Genomic DNA, 18,691 nt, shown 5'->3' on the forward strand with positions numbered 1-18,691 from the left:
AGTAAAGCTTTAAACTGAATTTTTAGTGATCGAGTAGTTTCGTGACATGGATTCCTTCTTTGTATCCTTCAATAAATTGATTGATGTCGTCTTTGAAAAACGTCGTAACATCCAAAAGCAACGAAAAAAAACCGAGGCCATTGATAGTGTCGACGTTATTAGATTCTTTAATTACTTTTTGTTGGTGGTATCTAATCTTTGTGATTTCAGGTTAACGCACGCAGACTGTTGATAACACGCTACATTAGTCCATCTGAGCTTCTACAGCATCATCACATTATCGAGGTTCACTTTAAGGTTGGTAGACTTGAATTTGAATTTATAGCATCGATAGAGAAAATCAAGATGTTTTCTTCGAGCATGATAAATTAGAGACTTAAGAGGTGCTCTTTTAGAATTTTTCTTCAGACCCCCCAATTAAAATTCTCCCGAGATTATAAAAGAGTCATTTGATTAACGAGCATATTCATGATAGTGGACATCTGAAAAATGTTGTTCGTGCTAGCAGACATTCAATCTTAATAAATTAAAGTTGTCATGCTCATCGCGCTATTCATCATCAAACATTCATATAATCACGAGACTCCAAGGAGCACCTTTCAGAGCTAAAAATAAAATGTAAGTCAGTTATGTAAGATTTAATAGGTGCATATAAACAATTAATTTTAAAACATTTTTACAACGAAGATAAAAGAAGGGAGGAGTTTTAAACTCGAAGCTTCTATTTTGATTTTATTGAAGGATGGCAGTGGAAGTTTATCGCCTCCTCAAGTTGGGAATTATTAAAGTTTAATAGCCACACGTGGGCGGTTATTGTCGTATAGGTTTAAAGCGTTATAAAATAACAAGAAAATCCTTTAGAAGCAGGAATTCGAAGAAATAATTAGCGCTCATTCCAGAGCTCCGTTTTCTTCCAAATGTAAATTAGAACTTGGAATTTTGTCCTCGTACATTTCAAATAGAACATATCCCGCACCCTCTTCGCGTGACAACACTGGAAAAATCAAATTTGCACACTAATATCACCTTCATACCCCTTGAATCAATAGTATAATTCGTTCACTGAAATCGATATTTCCAAGTTCCCGCAATAATTGTGCGGAAATTTACCCCCATCGCTTTGCTTTTAGGGTCGAAAAATCCGTAAATATTTGTCGGGCTGCATATTTAGTATTCAAATCACGGATGTGCAGTTTGAAAAGTGCCATCTTGTTTTCTAACACCATCTGCTGCATCCAGTTTCTAGGTTTGCATGAAAACTTGTCAACAATCACAAAACAAAACCCTTGTATTACAGTTTGGCGAAACCACAACAGAATTTCCAATGTGCTTTAATATTAAACAAACGCTGAGGAATATTAATCGGAAGTTTCAAGGTTCTTAAAAATGCCTTCGAATTTATCTTACTAAATGGGGTCCTCTAACCGCAATCTTGTTGTAATAGCTAATTGGAAATGTCCTGTTTATAGACGATTTTTCGGACCAAGGACGATGTGATCTCACAATGACCTGACAAAGGGTTATTTTTTAAGGCAAAAAAGTCGTGTTTCAGGAGTTGAAACTTTCAAGCACAAAAAGCAACCTGTCAAGCTTTGCAAACACAATGGAAGCCGATTTTTCATAACTTGACGAAATGTTAACAAGCGCGACTTTTTATGAATTGCATTGTAGAGTTTAATTGCTGTTTCCTTGTTGAATACTTAATAATTGGTTTGGATACGAGGAGTGACTTGCCAAAGTCTACAAGGAGGCTAATTGTCGTTTATTCACTCGGTTTCTGGTAAACTCCTTACGTGACCAGGCTGAAATTAACACAACCCTTATTAGTTATGTTTGTAAAGGGTTTGTAGATAAATTTGTTCGTAATCGTCTTGGAAATTGGCTGAAATTTAACTTCTTAGCGTCTTATAGGTAAAACTTCGAGTTTAAACAAGAGTCAGATCGGGTTGCTAATATTCAGATTTGCCATTATTCATGCTCGTACTGCAAGCTTTCAAGAACTTCCATAAAAGTGGAGTTGCTGCATTTCCGCTACTAAGTGGCTTTTACGTTTTTACTGAAAATCTCCACGACTAGTTCCTAAATTCCCTCTAATTCCAATGACCTATCAATATCAATTAAAAGGCTACAAGGAAAGTGTAAAGTTGTTTTTTCCACGTCCGCCTCCCTGACACATGCTCCAGAAGGATTATTCCCAATTGTACACTAGATCGAGACGAAAAAACAAGTTTGTCTCTAATTTAGCTAGTTGTTTTGATACAAGTTAATTTTAGCACGAAGAACTAATAGGATGAGAAATGTGAAATCGGGAGAGAGATTTTTCACTCGTAATAGCATAGAGTCGTTACAACTTCGTTATATTACACCACTCGGTTTCCTTCAAAGTTTGCACATTCAGTAATGAGTGAAATTTTCAGGCTTCATTTGATTAATAATTTTTGCGAAGGACGTTAATTAAGGACCAACTGATTTAACTTCATAATTCGCATGAAAGGACGCATCCGGTAACATCGGTCACTCATCCATATCCGGGGAAAATTAAAAGCAATATGCCAACTTCCTGCACAGATAGTTTCCGGAGATCTAATGGAAAATGCCCTATATGTAGAGTCATGGGGTTAATTAGACTCCTCTGCTATTTATACAACTCAATTCAGTCCAATTGTCTCGGAGATTTAATCGCCACTGATTTTTCGTCCCAGATTAGACTCACCCTGTATATTAGATTTATAGGTAGATGCATAAATGTCACCTTCTTTCTCATTACTCTCAACAAAGTACAAAACCCAGTTAGTCGTTAGCAACACGGAAAGGCCACGCTTTTAAATTAATCAGTGGTATTTGCAAAGTAATTTACACCATACTTACGAGCTAACACGTAAAAGGGAGATATTTTTAAGCAAAATATGTTACAAAATACACGTAAGCACATGAATTGGCGTAGATGTTTTGCTCCTATCTAGAGACTTCTCAAATACTAGCTAACTCTAGAGCTGCTCAGGATAGTTAGTGTAACTTAATCCCGTTCATTACCTTGAGGAATATTCTGCAGTATAATTATTAGGAACTCCTCCAAACAACGTCGAATGTCGTCATTAATTTCAGTGAAAGTTGAGACTTTTAAAAACTACTACAAAGCAAATTTGCAACGCGACATAAACATTTAATTGCGTCGCGACGCTTTAAAACTCACATTTACTACCGCGACTATAAGGTTACGTAGCCGGAGAGAATTATTTTTGAAAACCCCGCAAATTCTATGACATCGAACCCGTTAGCACAAAAATATCGACCAAACAGCGTTTTCCAATATCTTCCTCTCGCCTTCAGTCCGAAAATTTATGACTAGTTCGAAAATTGTATCAGAAGCAGTATAAAATTTTATTTATGTCATCTCGCAAATTGTTTTTCAGTCGTTTGAGTATAAAAAAACATACACAGAAAATAATGTAACGAGCTGTGAATGATATATTCCTAATGGCTCGAACAAGAAAACTTCCAGACTCTTATTTTAAAGCCTCTTATGGTTTGTGATGACAGTTAACTTACGCAACATCTAATTTAATTAAGATGAAAATGTTAGAGTTGTCAACTAACGCTGAATAAGTTTCCAGCAACGAACTTACTTGGGAGCCAATATTGGCGGCTGACCCAAATAACTAATGGGACAGACACCTCGTTGTTCTAATAATAAAATAATGAAGTTGAGTCTTAGTACAGTCACATTTTTATTTCGCGAGTGACCCGGCGCATCCACCATTTTTATTGTTGCTCTTTTACGATTAGCAAACGTTACAGTCAGCGAAATTCATATTGTATATTGATTAAATATCAAATTCCTCGTAATTTTACTGCTAAAGTATTTTACCACGATTATATGGGTTAATAGTAATATTACTAAATTTATTGTGCATAACTGTGGCAACACCCCAAAAATGTAACTCCCTAGCTATTTTCTATTTATTTTACGGGCCATAAACTGGTTTATCGCCCTGGAGGATCATAAAGAACAAAATTTGCGTTCAGTCGTGGATAAAATATATTCTCATTACATTTAGTACTTTTGTCGAATTAGTATTAATGTTATTGGGTACGATGGGAACAGTCTCAAATCTCGTGATTCGGTTTTCTGATTGCTTTTTGAACCAAAAATTGGTCAAATTAAAATAACCAGATCTTACATTTTGAATTTTGCACTTCAATTTGAATGTTTAATAATGATGTAACCCCAAACTAAAATGAATGGAAAACAAGTAATGAAATCCTGCAAAAATGCAGACAAAATTGAATATCGCGCAAAACCAAAAAAAAAATTAAATTCGCACTGTTGAATTTATTGGTGTTTTTTTTTTAATTTTATTTTGGCATTAATTCAGTTACAAACGTGTTTGTAAACGCACCAAAAAAAATAAGCAAAACAAAGTAAACATTTTTTCATTCATTGTTCATCGAACTCAATTTTAAATTAAAGTTAAACTACTTAGCTGTCATTGCCATTGTAAACATTTTCTATTTTGTGTTGTTCTTTTGAGCCCCCTCCTTAGCTCATATCGATTTTGATCTACATTTGTTGTGTAAAGTCCCATTTGTTTTTATAAACTGACGGACTCGCGAGCTACATTGAGCACGAAATTTACTGTTATTAGGGTTACAGATTAGGGTGCAGCTAATTGAAAGAAATGACTTTAAGGAAAAAGACCTTATACCATTAGCTTTAACGACGTTAATGCAATTAAAACAATTTTCGTTAGGCCAAGTGTGGTGTTTATTGTAGAATGGACTGAACTTTGAGTCGGTTTATGACGTTAAGACTAGTTAGAAACTACAAAAGAGAGCTATAAAACTTTATCGCGAACGCAACAATGTAAAAACAAATCAAATAAAAAGCAGATTGCAACATTAATATTTTTAAATTGTGGCTAAACGCGATGTCTGAGGTCAATAACACAGTTTTATCCCTCACAAGATTGTCTAAGTAACTTTATTTACGGTCTGCTTTTTCAGTGAAAATTGAGTTTGGAAATTGGGTTAAACTAGTATCCTCAGACACCCACTTAGTTGTTTTATTGCACTCCTTAACCACCGGATTTAGAGGACAGTGTGCTGCACTGGAGCTTTTCATATCAATTACGCGTTATACTTAATAAAATGTAAATCGAATCAGAAGTAATCTCAGCGACGAGTGTGAATTAAATAGAAAAACATTTTATACAGTGTGCCTCATTAAATTTTATGAACGTGTTCCGTCGACGCTAATTTTGTAGATAATTACAATGCACAATGCATAACTTGTTCCTTTGTGGTAGCAGCTGCAACATTTCCGTTTAAAAGCAGATTCCAGTCACTGCACTTAGATAATAGCTTAAGTAACGATTTTCTGCTAATAGTCATTAATTAAAGTTACGTCACCAAGTATGTAAGAAGTTTTTTAACACTTCATTTACTAGGAGATTTTCTTGTTAAGTAAAAAGAACAATTTATTTAAGCAGACATGGCTTTAAAATTGCTCTTTTTCACGGAACATGCGAGGTTAATTACGAAGCCTGGACTGCAAATATTGCATACTTTTTCATTACAAGAAGTTAACAATCTCGGAGTAAAATGTGTCAAAGGAGCTTCACTTTTTTGTCGTCACCGGCTCGTGTCCCTTTATAGAAAAATCTTCGTAAATTGCTAAACACCATTCCACTTCAGCACCTTTAAATCACAAAGGATGTCTGAAAACTAGTCAAATCAATGTTGGGCCGCCTTTGGATTAAAATTTGGTAACTTCGAACTGATGTAACCTCCAACCTCAATTAATTAACCGCCTTTAGGCCTCGTAAGCGAATTTACAAGTGACCTGAGATGGTGATTAAGATATTTCCACTGAATCATCAAATTTTAAGGTAGTTCATTAGGACGCGGAATAAATCATTCCAAGTTGCGTGGAATTCTTCCGCAATTTTTATTAATATTTTCTCGGTGTGGTTCAGACCATAAATTATTCCAGTGGAACATGTAAATGTTTTAGTGAGGTCGTTACACAGCATATTTGTTTCATATTTTGACCGAATAAACATGTTTGCTTTTGAGTCATATTTTCGTGTTTGGATTTAAAGTGCTAAAATTAATTCAATAATTTCGAAAAGAAAAATAAACAAAGAGTGCGAAATGGGGAGCTTTGTGCAAATTTACGACACTGTTTTAAAGGTAAATATTTTATAATTCGAATAAATGTAAAATTAAATTTGCGCCAAAGATGCAATCAATCAAACTCAAGAGAACTTGGTTCAAATATCGTAATTTCTCGTTCACCTGTTGCTCGAATTTATGATGGAATCTCTTCTCGTCTCTGTAGTGGGCATATTAAAGCAAAGCTACTGGCGAATTGTTCGCTTTTCTTTATTAATATTTTATTTCTCCGGGATTGATGTCGTGGGGGGTAATTTGGGAGTTAGCCAAGAGACTTTTGGTACACTACAGAATGAACTTATAAAATATAAAACATAGAAAATGTTGTTTGTTTGGGATAATTGAAACAAATTCCTCGTAAAATTACGGTAAATTTTTCAGGTTTCAGCAAAAATGGTGGTGGCGCTGATTTTCAATTTCCAAATATTTGCATTTTTCGTTATTTATTACCCATTAAATTAAGTATTAGCACCATCAGGTTAGAATATAATAACTTGAAATTTAAATATTTGAAGTATTTATGAAGTGCGAATGTATAAAGCTAATGTTTCTTATCGTCTTAAGTTTATAGCTGCGAGAAATAGCTATTTATACTTATTATATTTAAAGCAAGCTCTAAGCAATTAATAATTCATCTAATTACCCACTTCAAACTTCTCTTTTAACTAACAGTTAATAATGTTGAAAATCCTTGCGCTTTGTTACTCGCGACTGCAATATAATTAAAATGGCATTTTATAGCTGATACATTTATAGTCGGAATGCTGAAGTGATACGGTCTCGCAGCTACAGAATTTAATAATCTGTGTCGAGAAGCATCGCATTCGAAGAAAATCCTTGCAGAAAAAGACAAGAATTTCAACCGCGCTGAGAATTCCACGTATAAGTCATATTCCTACTAATTTACTGTAAGTTGTACCTGCTAATACCCAGCAGAGCCATCGTCATTTCCTGAGATGACTTTCCCAAAGCGAAACGAATTATGCAAGTTTTTCGGAGCTTTTATCCGCGATATTGCAAATAAAGCTGTTGGGAAAAGTTTCAGGATCCAATTTATGTTGTATTTTTAGCCGGGAAAGTTGGAGATTTTTTTTAACCAAATCGACGGTAATATTCAGGATCCTATATCCTTAATCATTTTGCATTTCATTAACTTTTTTTTCAGGAAAGTCGTTAATTGTTATCCTCCAAGGGCACGAAAGTTCCTCGAGGATTTAGCTACTTCCGTTTTCTACGTCCATTTTGCATAAAGTGGCGTACATAAATATTGCTCTTTCTGTTTTACATAAATTTACCATCATTACGTGAGCGAGTTTCAATGCATGCAAACTGTTGAAGAATTGAGAGTTCTTTAAATGGATAATTGCTTTTTTAAGCGGTTCATAAATTCTCGCAATCTTGTTTCGGAAACGCTTATCTTGAGATCGTTGTTTTTCTTCAATTAATTAATTTGTTCATGTTAAATTGCCCCTCCGAATTTGGTGTCAGGTGGAATAATTTCTCCAACTCAATACGCCGTGTTTTTCCCAATTCGAATTGGATTGTGGAAAAAATTGGTTCTGTTATTCATGGCATTTTTACAGTGCGAATTGTTGGTGGATTTATACAGAATTGGAGTTTTTATGTTCGGTGAATAAATTATTGGGTGAAGAAGCCATAAATTACACGAAGCACCAAAGTAACTTAAAAAATGTAGTTTCGATGCAGTGACGAGAAATCCCTTTTTGCCACCATTTTTCAGTCCCAATTACCGCCAAACAAATATTTCATCAGCTAAGTGCACTGATTACCGTGTTAATTAGCGACGACTGGTGCACCAAAACATGTTGACAAAGCTAATTAAAGGTAAATCAAGATGTGTGGACTTTATCAGAATTACATTCCCAGAGCAATCCAATTTTTATACATAAAGGCTGACTTCGGTTTCCACTTAACTCATAATTGCAACTTTCTCAATTTATTTAAGTTCCCAACTTGCCTGAACTAACATTGAAGTGCAGAACTGAAGATAATTTTAAACGAAGCAATCTCGAAGTAGCGAATGGAATATGCAGTTTGCGACTTTCAAAGAAATGTGACTATGCTAAAAGAAGTTGGTTGGTAAATACGTGGCATTTGTTGGAAGTTTTAATGTAGTTGCTTCAAGATTTCGGTGTGTTGAGCCACACCTCAAGTTTTGCGTGCGAAACGACCATCAATCGAATGTTTGCCATAAAATTATTAGACTTTTATAATGGATTTTTTTATGAGCGTCTCTTGCAAAATGGTATAAATAATCCCATCAGAGTGAGAGCGTTTCCTTGTACAGATTAAATGAATTGTATTCATTTTTGAGAAAGTCAGAGATTTCTTTTGTGCTCTACTGTGCTGGTAAACAGACGACTGAAAGAGCTAATCGCCTTTAAATTCCTCCAGTCAAATTTTTAATAACTGGAAGTCCTCCACTTCAATCTGATGCCCTCGAGAGTATCAATAGGTGAGTTTTCTTTGAATCACATTTCTGCAAAAGCTCCTTTCAAAGAAAGCACAGCTCTGATTAAAAATTAACAAAAAGTCCAAATCTCAAGCTCGGAATTTTATATTTTCTTTCCCTGCTTGTTGGTTATTTTCTCATAATGTTATTCATAAAGCCGGTTATTGTGTAGCGATGTGACTAACACGTTTGATTTTTTTTTCGCTTTTTGCTCCGATACTCTGGAAGAGTTTATAATTTTATTCCTTTTCAGTGAGCTTCTGAAGAGCTAAATTTAACAGCGGTTGGACAAGGAAGTTTATGCGTTTACGGACATCGATCGGATTATTTTGGTGTAATTTAACGATTCTTAAACCAAATTGTGAGGAGCTTTAATGAAAACTCGGAAGTGCCTCTCCGACCGGAAAACGTCAATTCATCTAATTTCCAAGCGGCGCTGAATAGAAACAGATTCTAGGTATTTTATGAAATCTGAATCTGTTCATTTCTGTTTTTCATTTCGGTTGACGAATGCTTCACTTGAGTGGTTTTAATAAGAAACTCTAAAACCACAATAATTAAATTAAAACCAAATGAGTGTTTCGCAGGCTTTTCAGTGAAAATATGCATCGAGTGTCACTGTAACAGACATTAATTTATATCACCGCGAAACATTTCACTTTATCTTGAGCGTGTTATAATTTAAACCATCTCTTTGCCGGCAAACAATTCACGTGGGTTGTAAACTACACGAAACTTGTCAGCCTGAGGTAATGTTTCTACCTGAAATTAAGCGTATCATTGCTACAAACACTCTTTGATATCAAGAGTAGTTAGATTCCGATGACGGAACTCTCGCTTCATCAAATTTCTAATGGACTCTAAAATGTTGACCATATTTCAAGTTTATTTGAGTTATAAGAGACGGAAAACGATCCGATAATTCAAAAAACGTAATGACGATTCGAACCACTTTAAAGATCAAAGAGAGTTCTTGTGACAGTTTCAATTTTCGTTTCATTTCTTTATAATAAATTCGTCTCAAACAATTATGACTCTCCATAAATCTCTCGTGTTGTATTTATTTTCCATGAAGCAATAAATTAAAAGTGATGCCATACACTTTTTGATTGATTATTGATTTCGGAATTGGTTATGATGGTATTGCTTTAGTTTTATTGACAGTAACGAGCGAATGTAATTGGCAGATGCTGATAATGTCTGCGACAGGATGTTCTAACATATTAAGCTACAGGTTGCGATTGTGTCAGATTTCTGATACAACGCTTCGAGTCATTTGGATTTATTTCACAAAACATTTAACGACTGAATTGGCAGCAAAAATCGGACCCAGCAAGCAGAAAATCTAGCAGGATCAATAACTCTGGGATAAATTTAATACGTCTTTGGCTAGTTAATCAAAGATCAAACATGAAGGAGGGGCTGTAGTATTCAGTAATAAATAAAATTGGTTTCAAAGATCTGATTTTCTCGGAGCTTGTTAAATTTCATTCCGAGAATTTATATTTAATAAAAGTTCTTTGTTGCAATCAAACTCGCTGCACAATAAGCTCATATTTAGTAGTTTCAAAAAGTCAACTTCCTTTCCAACAATGCTAATTATTTTTAAAATGCCGGAGAGGATAGTCCTTCCTAAACACCACTTTTATTTAAAAAATTGCCTTCGAATTAAAATTTGAGCTGCTTGTAATCAAAATTAACGCTTGAACTCGAATATTTTCTACTTCAACGAGCAGATAACTCCATAAAATCATTAAAAACTTCGTTCCTAAATTAACTCAAATCCGAATAAATTTATTCTCCATCTATGACTGAGTAAAAACTGTCCATTTATTTGACTTAACAAATTTAATTTTAATTGGTTCGCTCCATTACGTACGAATAAAAAAATGTGCGAATTTAATTTCAGTGTTTACTGTAATAGCGTTATAAATTTTTCCCGAGCTCTATAAATATTTGCACATAAAATTTTTCATCCATAAATACATAGAAGTATGCTCGTGGATATAAGTGGCTCAGATAAATTATATGTCCATATAGAATTTGAATTTTGTTCACAGAGAGAATATTTCCGCCGTATAATTAAAAACTCGCACAAAGTTGAAGAAACTGGTAATTACAAGAAAAGTGCTCTTGAATTCAGACATTTTACGACAGTCGTTGAAGTTAAGTTTGTCATAAACATAATACTCCACTGATCATTTTTCTTCAGCTTAAACCCAATTTCCGCCGAATGACACCATCGATTCTGTGCCCATTTCTATTCATTACCTTTTACTAATGTTCCAAGTTGATGGTGGCGATTTAGCCAAACGTTAAATCGATCCTGAACGAATTAGGTGTCAGATTATCGGCGCTATAAACACCGTCAGAGCTTAAAGCTCGGAATATCCTGATGTTTTAATCGGTCGGTTATTTTAAGTGCGCGAACATTTCATTATTGAATCGTAGACCATATTTTTGAGTTAATTACCCCGAAAACGCTATAGTTGAAATTTATTGCGCCATTTGAATTCACTCGCGTTCACACAAATGTTAAAACACTGCGCATGGATTTATTTCTTCGACTTCCGCCCAAGAAACTAACAAAAGTCGACTCATTTGGACAAGAGAGCTAGGCAAATAACAGGGCGCTTTGGGCTGAGTTATAGGGCACATACACGGCAGGATTAATTAAAGATTGTAAAGGCTTGAAAACTAAGCAAATACCAATAGAATATTTCAACATACATCTGATCTTTGTATTTTATATAATTCGTAGAGTGTGAAATGTCTAAATTAAATATAACGTGGGAATCAAATATTTTGAAGCCAGCACTTCCACCAATCGTGTTTTGTTTCAAGACCTTGAAGATTCAACAATTATTTTAGCGCGCAATAATTTATCGGACAAAAATAAAAATCGCGTAAAATATTTACGTTAAGTGCCACACCGATTCTTCGTTGAAAACTAGTAACAAATTGGTTTTAATATATCATAGTAAAGTTTATAAAACAGAATTTCGCGGCTATAAATATTTTTAATATTCCAACACCTGTATATTTATAGCATGCGGATAAGTGTAAAACTGCTGACGTCTCAATTTTCTAATGTTTCTACAGATGTTTCGAGAATAAAAATCTCGTTTTATTGATGAATGGAAAACACAGCTTATGTAGTTGCTTTGGTGAGTTTATGTTACACTTTTCTAAAGTCCGCGATATGAAATTGAAAAGTCTCGTCGCTTGAAAATTTTATTGCGACTCTTTCTTGTTGAGTTTATAAAGTTATGTTTCATCCAATATTGTGATTTAAATCCTCTCTGTTTAATTGAAAGGAGACTTCTGGAGTCGTGATCAAAATGAGACCTTTTTCAGGCTATAATTTGTGATAACGCAACATAAATTGGGAGAGTGTTTCAGTTTTTGCGTGGGACATTTAATTTGTCTGAAATATGTGTTGTTGTTTGAAAAAGCGTTTTATCCGCTAACGTCGCTCCAGTAATTTAAGGACCGGAATCGAGACGTTTAGTCCGTTTATTAAAAGAAAGTGCCCCGGAATTCCGGCTTTCTTCCTTTCTGTTTACTCTGTTTTGCATAAGCCTAATATAATTACTTCCCATATTTACATACTTGAAATTTATGTGTCTTGGAAGATTCTTCCGTTAATTAAGTGACACCGGCCTCCTACGTCACAATTTGTCGCCGGCTGTTTTGTTTAATGAAATCTAATTCGATGAAGGTGGAATTTGTCGACAAACTTTTCGATTGAATTGAATTTCTTCGCAAAGTGCAATTAAAAGTTGGGAAAGACCGTGAAGCTCTTCTATTTATTTATCACGAGAGTGATCGCCTGTCAAATGGATCGTGCGATGAAAATAAAAACACAAAAAAAAAAACTAATCCCTCAAACGTACATTTATTCTACTTGTGACAAGCTGTTTCACTTAGTATTCATTTTTCCTTAACGAAATTGTGAAATTGTTTTCGTGACTGAAATATCTTTCCTCTAAGTTAAAATAAATTGCCACTAAATTTGTATCGAGACTGACAAACAAAGAACCTAATAATCGAGCATCTGACAAACTCCAATGCAATTTTACAAGAGCAGGGTGTTAAAGAAAGCAGTCGAGCGATTTATATGAAATTGAAATTTTTGATGAACTGCTGCGGCAAAAATAGTTTTCTTTGAATTTCACACAATTGGAAGTTAAGTTCGACATGGTATCTATTATTGTAAGTCGGAAATAGCGACTTGTCTCCCAGTTAAATTAAATAAGCATATGGAAGCATGCAGCGTCAGTAAAGAAAATTGTAACTAATCTGTTTTAACATGTCACTCTCACGAGTTTCTCAATATTTAGATAAGTCAAAAATCTCGTTACTAAAAGTAGCTGGCTTAAATTTAGCTTTGTCGACAACTGTCTCGAGTTAAACCAGCTTGAAATTGGTGGTCGATATAAATAACTTTTAAGTATCATTTTAGTGTCTTCCGCTTGAAAAAACCCGTCGAATAAAATTGATAGAATTCGCCGTTTTTAATATTAAACCGTCATAGGTAATTTCACAGATACAAACTCCCGAAAGTCCTCGTTTCATCTCTCAAAAATTGCTTTATCTTTAAACTTATATTTTATTAAAGTCTGAAAGAAAGTTAATAACAATGTCGATCAATACAAAATATAGTGCTCTGAACTTGGTGTAATTCACTGCATGGCAATTCCAAGTCGCTATATTATTCAAATCCTGCGTACGTTGGACGAAAAGTTGCGTGAAGAAGCAATTTATCCCCACATTCGGAAACTCCAAACATGTCGAAGTCAAGTCCATTGTTTTAGATGGGAAATCGTAGGGAATAGAAGTGGGGTTTTGCTACGTAGGCGAAAGGTGTTGATTTGTAATTTTTCAACATCATTGATGATGGATGTGCGGAACGCGACTTCAGTAATCGAAATGTTTGACCTCGTAAAATTTGATCGATTGCTGATCAAATTATTTTTAATTTCGATGGACAATGAAGATTGTATTCCGTCGGGTTTTGATTAATTGAAAGACGATACAATTGACTGATTGGGGGAATTGGAGTGGGAAGTTTGTAGGCTTCGATAAATGAGGATCCTTAACCTTAAGGTTGGAGATAATAGAATCTAAGCTCCGCGAAATTGGCCTTTACAAACTCAGGTAAAGAAAACAAAAAATGGTGAAGGCGCCGGGTAACTGTTAAATCTAAGTAACCACCAAACTTGACACGTACGTCCAATAAAAACACCATTAGCGGTTTCAGAGAGCACATGTAAGTTTCTGCAAGTATGTCAGTTTTCGAACTCTGTCTTTCTGATCACGTTCAACGTTTATTTTGGTCAAGGTCCCATTTTCTCTTCTACTGTAAATTAAGGATTATTTGCACAACTGGAGATCTTATTAACAACAAAATTCGCAGCTGCCAAATTCACAAACCAATTTGGATTCCAGCATCTCATTAAATGAGCGTTTTTACAAAAAGAAGTAATTTCTTTTTAACAAGGTACAGCGGATGACTGTAATAACTCACGTAATGAAGTATTAGAATGGATTATGTGTCAAAACGAGATACTTTAATGATCGAAACATGGATATTCTTGAAGTTCGTCAACGTATTTTAAACTTAATTGCTATTTTTGTCACCGGGCACGTGGGTCACATTAAATTCCAATTGCGTCAGAGGACGATCAGCATTTTTCTACATAATAAGTTAAATGAATGGAAAATTACTTGACTCAGATCCGTATTTCCATAACTGAAAGTAATTAACAAAAATTCTGTTCGATCATCGCATTTTGATTAGACGTTTGATCAAACTCAGCGACTTTCCTGGAAAGTGGTAAATAAATTGCGTGTTAATTAACTGAATACACAACACATTAACTAAGTTCATCCCAGCGGGGAGCTCAACTACTCATTCTATTTAATCAAGTTAATCACTTGGATTTTTTCATGGAACTGGTGTTATCGCGCCACCCCCATTTTTCAATCAAAATTCCGACGAAACTAAATCTCTAAACCTTAACTTACTTTTAAACGTGACACACGTCGGACCCTCATCATGAGCCAGACCGAAAACTCGCATTGTACTACTTTCATATTTTTTCTCGCGAACTCTAAATATTGATAGCGGTTAAACTCACAGAACTCCATGTTTGACGCCTATAAATATAAAACATTCACGAAAGTTGGGAAAAATTCCACCATTAAATTGATTAAAGTTGTGTCTTTTACCGCTTCTGGATGCCAAGAGTTGTACATTGTTGGCAAAGAGTTTTTTTTATAATTTATAGAAATAGTTTAATTCAAGAGCCGCACCATATATTAAGTTTTCGGCGAGACTTCGATTAAGGTTTTGAATTGAAAAAGTCCCTAGTACCCCCATGCGTATAATTACAAATGTCCCTGTTCAATTTAATAGCAGCATGAAGCACATTTAATGTAATTGCTGTTAAAATAATTATTGTTGAAAGTGTGCAGTTTATACGTAGAACTTTAACACATTCCTCTACGATCGATTCCGCGGTAGATATTTAATTAAACACCGCAAAACTTCGATATTAAATTGCAGTTTTGCAGTTTGTACCCAAGCAGCTGTATAAAATGTTCACACGGAATGCATATAATATTAACCTGTTCCCGGAGAAGTAAATTAAATAGCATTTCTTCCACTATTCCCGTAAACGAGTCTCGCATTGCAATTTGTTAGGGAAAACCTACGATGTAACAAAATGGGAACTTTATGTTCTCCATTCATAATTTATAACGTCTCGAAAATAAAACTGCTGTCTTTCACGACGGTTTTTTAGAACCAGCTCTTCTCAGTTGCAAGTTTTCTCTTGACAAATGTGTTGTGTAATGTGTCGAATCCGTTTAAATTTGAATTATTCATGTCAAGTGAACGGCAGGTGCTACAGACGTCGATTTCTACCACAGGGATCAACTTATGGATTTCTACAAGACACACTGAATGGGCACATATAAGAGAGATTTGCGGAGGGATCCGGGGTTGTTATTGTTTGGGTATCAAGTAGAGTGTTTTTGGATCGGAAGCGGCATTTTTAACGGGGGCGCATCAAAGACTTTGCTTTATAATGACTAGAAGAAGCTGAATTGATAAAAATGAAGATCCAAAACATTAAAAATTGTTACGCACGTTCTCCCCTTAATTTGACTTTTAAAAATCAGTCACCGGAACAACAACGTGACAATTCCCACTGTTCTCCACAAAGGCTGGGCAAAAGTTCAGTACCTTTACAATATAATTACCCTTTTTGTCCTGTAATCATAGTTCACAATCTACGCCGTCGCTAGTTCATTCCTTTATCCAACACAATGATAAACATCACATAATTCTCGCGTCGAGACTACAACAAGAAATTTTAATAATACAGAACAAACTCTTCCTCGGTGTTATCGTGAGATATTAAATTCCCGCTGAACGTCTAGGTTGTACACAAAAAATAAAGACTGGCTGAATAACATAAGTATCATTTAGTTGATTGCCTTCTGCAACATGGCGTTGTTTCCCCAAAATTAATTCTCTCTTTTGTGTACATCTTTCCACAAATTCCAGTATTGTATATTTAAAACTGGGATTTATTATTCAAAGCACAGCGTAGATGTACACAAATTAATACGTGCTCTGCTTTTCTAGCAAACACAGATTTTGAATGAAAAAACTGTGAATTTTTGGTGAGCGAGATAAGACGCCATTCGGGTATTAAAGTTATATTCTGGCAGTGACAAGTTTAAGGACATCATGAAAATGACACTTTGCTCTCTGCTGTGTCCTCTCGAATCCTTCATAAACAGCCGACCCATTTACAGAGTCGGCACAGGAAATATTCCAATGGTTCTCGTTTGTTTTACTATAAACCAGGTTTATTATTTTCTTTTAGTGAGCAATATAAAAGACGTCGTCACAACTTCATCACGACAAAACAATAAACGCAGATCGTCATAGTTTATGCCGGAATTAATTCTTCATTTTGTTTTGTTGCAGAATTAAGTTCTGGACGTCGTTATTTTTACGGAGGCGATTCTTCAAAATGGTAATACTTTGAATATTAAAATGAAAATGCAGATGTCGACCTCTGACACCACATAATTGTTAATTTAGTGCAACCAATTACCAAGTCTGGCGTCTTGTCTAAATTTCCGCGTTTCCAACTCAGAACATAAAATGAAACTAACTACCAAAAAAGTCCAAAAATCTCCATATTTCATGGGAATAAACTCTAGATGCACACATCCGCGTATTTTCGCGCTCCAACTGTTCATTATCAATATGTTATGACTGGACTTCATCCAAGATTCTAGACATTAAATCCGCAAAACGCATAACTCAGTTTTCCATTATTCACAACCGGATTAGTGACTGTTATAAAATTTTATATTTTGAATAGAACTGCATTCCTAGTTTCGATCCAAACAATTTTAATCATCAAACGTTCCAGTGAAAGACGCAAAGTTATGAAAACGTGCTTTTGATCAAATATTTAATTTAAAATCAACTTGTCTGGTTAGCAACATATCTTTCTATTTTTAAGTATTTAGTAAACATATTAAGTAAATCACTGGTCGATAATCTCTCAACAAACCATATGGTTTATTACACCAACGTTTTCCCTGTCAACGATAAATTATTTTTATCATAAACAAACATTAATTATGTTGTTTAATCCTTCAATTCAGAAGACATTTCACAGAACAATAACGTACTGTTGACAAAACTCTAGATCTGTATCTGAAGGATATTGTTAACTCTAAAACCATTTCCACTTAAACGATTCTTTCGAATAATTGTCGAGAAATGGGATTCTCTTGTGCGAGCACATTTTAATTTCCTGAAACGTGCGACAATTTCGAATAGATTTAGTTAACAGATGATTACATCGGAAAATTGGTGCACTGATTGCTGTAAGCAAATTAACGTTTTCTTAAATAAAGTGAGTTTTATCTGTTCTTTTACTTCGTTTTCCCCGAGCATGTACTTGTTAGTGTCCTCTTAATTATAAAGTTTCAATTGCACTGAGCTTATTAGTAGTCTCATTGAATAGGGAAACCGTGCCATAAATCATCCCAAGAATTCTTCTAGCTCGTTTAATTATTCACGACCAATTTTCTGATAATTTGCATATTTCGCTGGCGTTTTGCCATACACTGCAACTTTTCATTGCTTGATGTTCCATTTAAGTGGATGAATTCCGCTGAAAATGGAGAATTCGCCTTAAGCAACATAAAATATTCTCAGGTATTTGATTCCACCAATAAACCGGTGAAACTGCAGCTTTAAATTTTCAACAAATTTGTTGCCGACAATGCAATTACTTCTTTGATGTCATTGCATTGAAGTTTGCCGCGTTACAATTCGATGATTCTAGAAGTAGAATCCGTCACGTAATCGTCGGATAAATTTCAGCATTTAATCACAACAAAACTGTTTACAATAGAACTAGCTGAAGCTCGTAATCCCAAATGCGTAGTCATACCAAACCGACTGAAAGTAATGAAATTCAGGTGTAATGGACGCAGTATACCTATCATTTTATGCAAAGTAAAGTGGGAAACATAAAGAACCGTTTTACACGGCGCAAGAATTTGTACAATTTCTTGTATCAAATTTGATACCAAAAATAAAGTCACCCATGAAATAAATACACGATGTTAAAACTTTATACAGGAATTGTCGACATTTTTCCGGAATTTTCGGCGCTACGCAACTCCGGAACTACGACAGATAGAAAGATGTGGTTTTCTCCAAATTGTGTAAAATCTTGCCTCGTGTAAAACGACTCTTTTAGAGTGAAATAACATCTGCACCACATTACTAGCACTGTCATGCATTTTATGTGGCCTCGAGGATCGAACGCTGTGCTTCGAAATAAAAAGTAATAAAGACACCGTCAGAGTTATTAACATCACTCTTGGTTGAACAGCCATAAATATACTGAAAGTTACAGATGGTGTGGATATCGCTATGTGAACGTCAGCTTTAAAAAAATATGCGACGGTTAAAATGTGGTTGATAGGTTTGTTTAT

The 18,691-nt window shown here is 34.8% G+C and overlaps 1 protein-coding gene across 2 annotated transcripts in view; it reads left to right on the forward strand.

Annotated features, from left to right (window-relative positions):
• The first annotated feature begins 253 nt into the window (after positions 1 to 253).
• The window catches only part of LOC148168080 (somatostatin receptor type 2-like), a 70,109-nt gene continuing 51,671 nt past the window's right edge, over positions 254 to 18,691 (forward strand). Inside the window, exons 1-2 of one of the 2 annotated variants that reach the window (XM_088045987.1) lie at positions 254 to 297; positions 16,653 to 16,701. The gene's annotated coding sequence lies outside the window, so the exon portion shown is untranslated. The remainder of the gene's footprint in view (positions 298 to 16,652; positions 16,702 to 18,691) is intronic. The other variant, XM_088045988.1, reaches the window with a different exon arrangement.

This window comes from Gnatocerus cornutus, chromosome 9 (assembly GCF_029298725.1).
Source record: "Gnatocerus cornutus isolate USDA-ARS CGAHR chromosome 9, icGnaCorn1.1, whole genome shotgun sequence".
Taxonomy (NCBI): Eukaryota; Metazoa; Arthropoda; class Insecta; order Coleoptera; family Tenebrionidae; genus Gnatocerus; species Gnatocerus cornutus.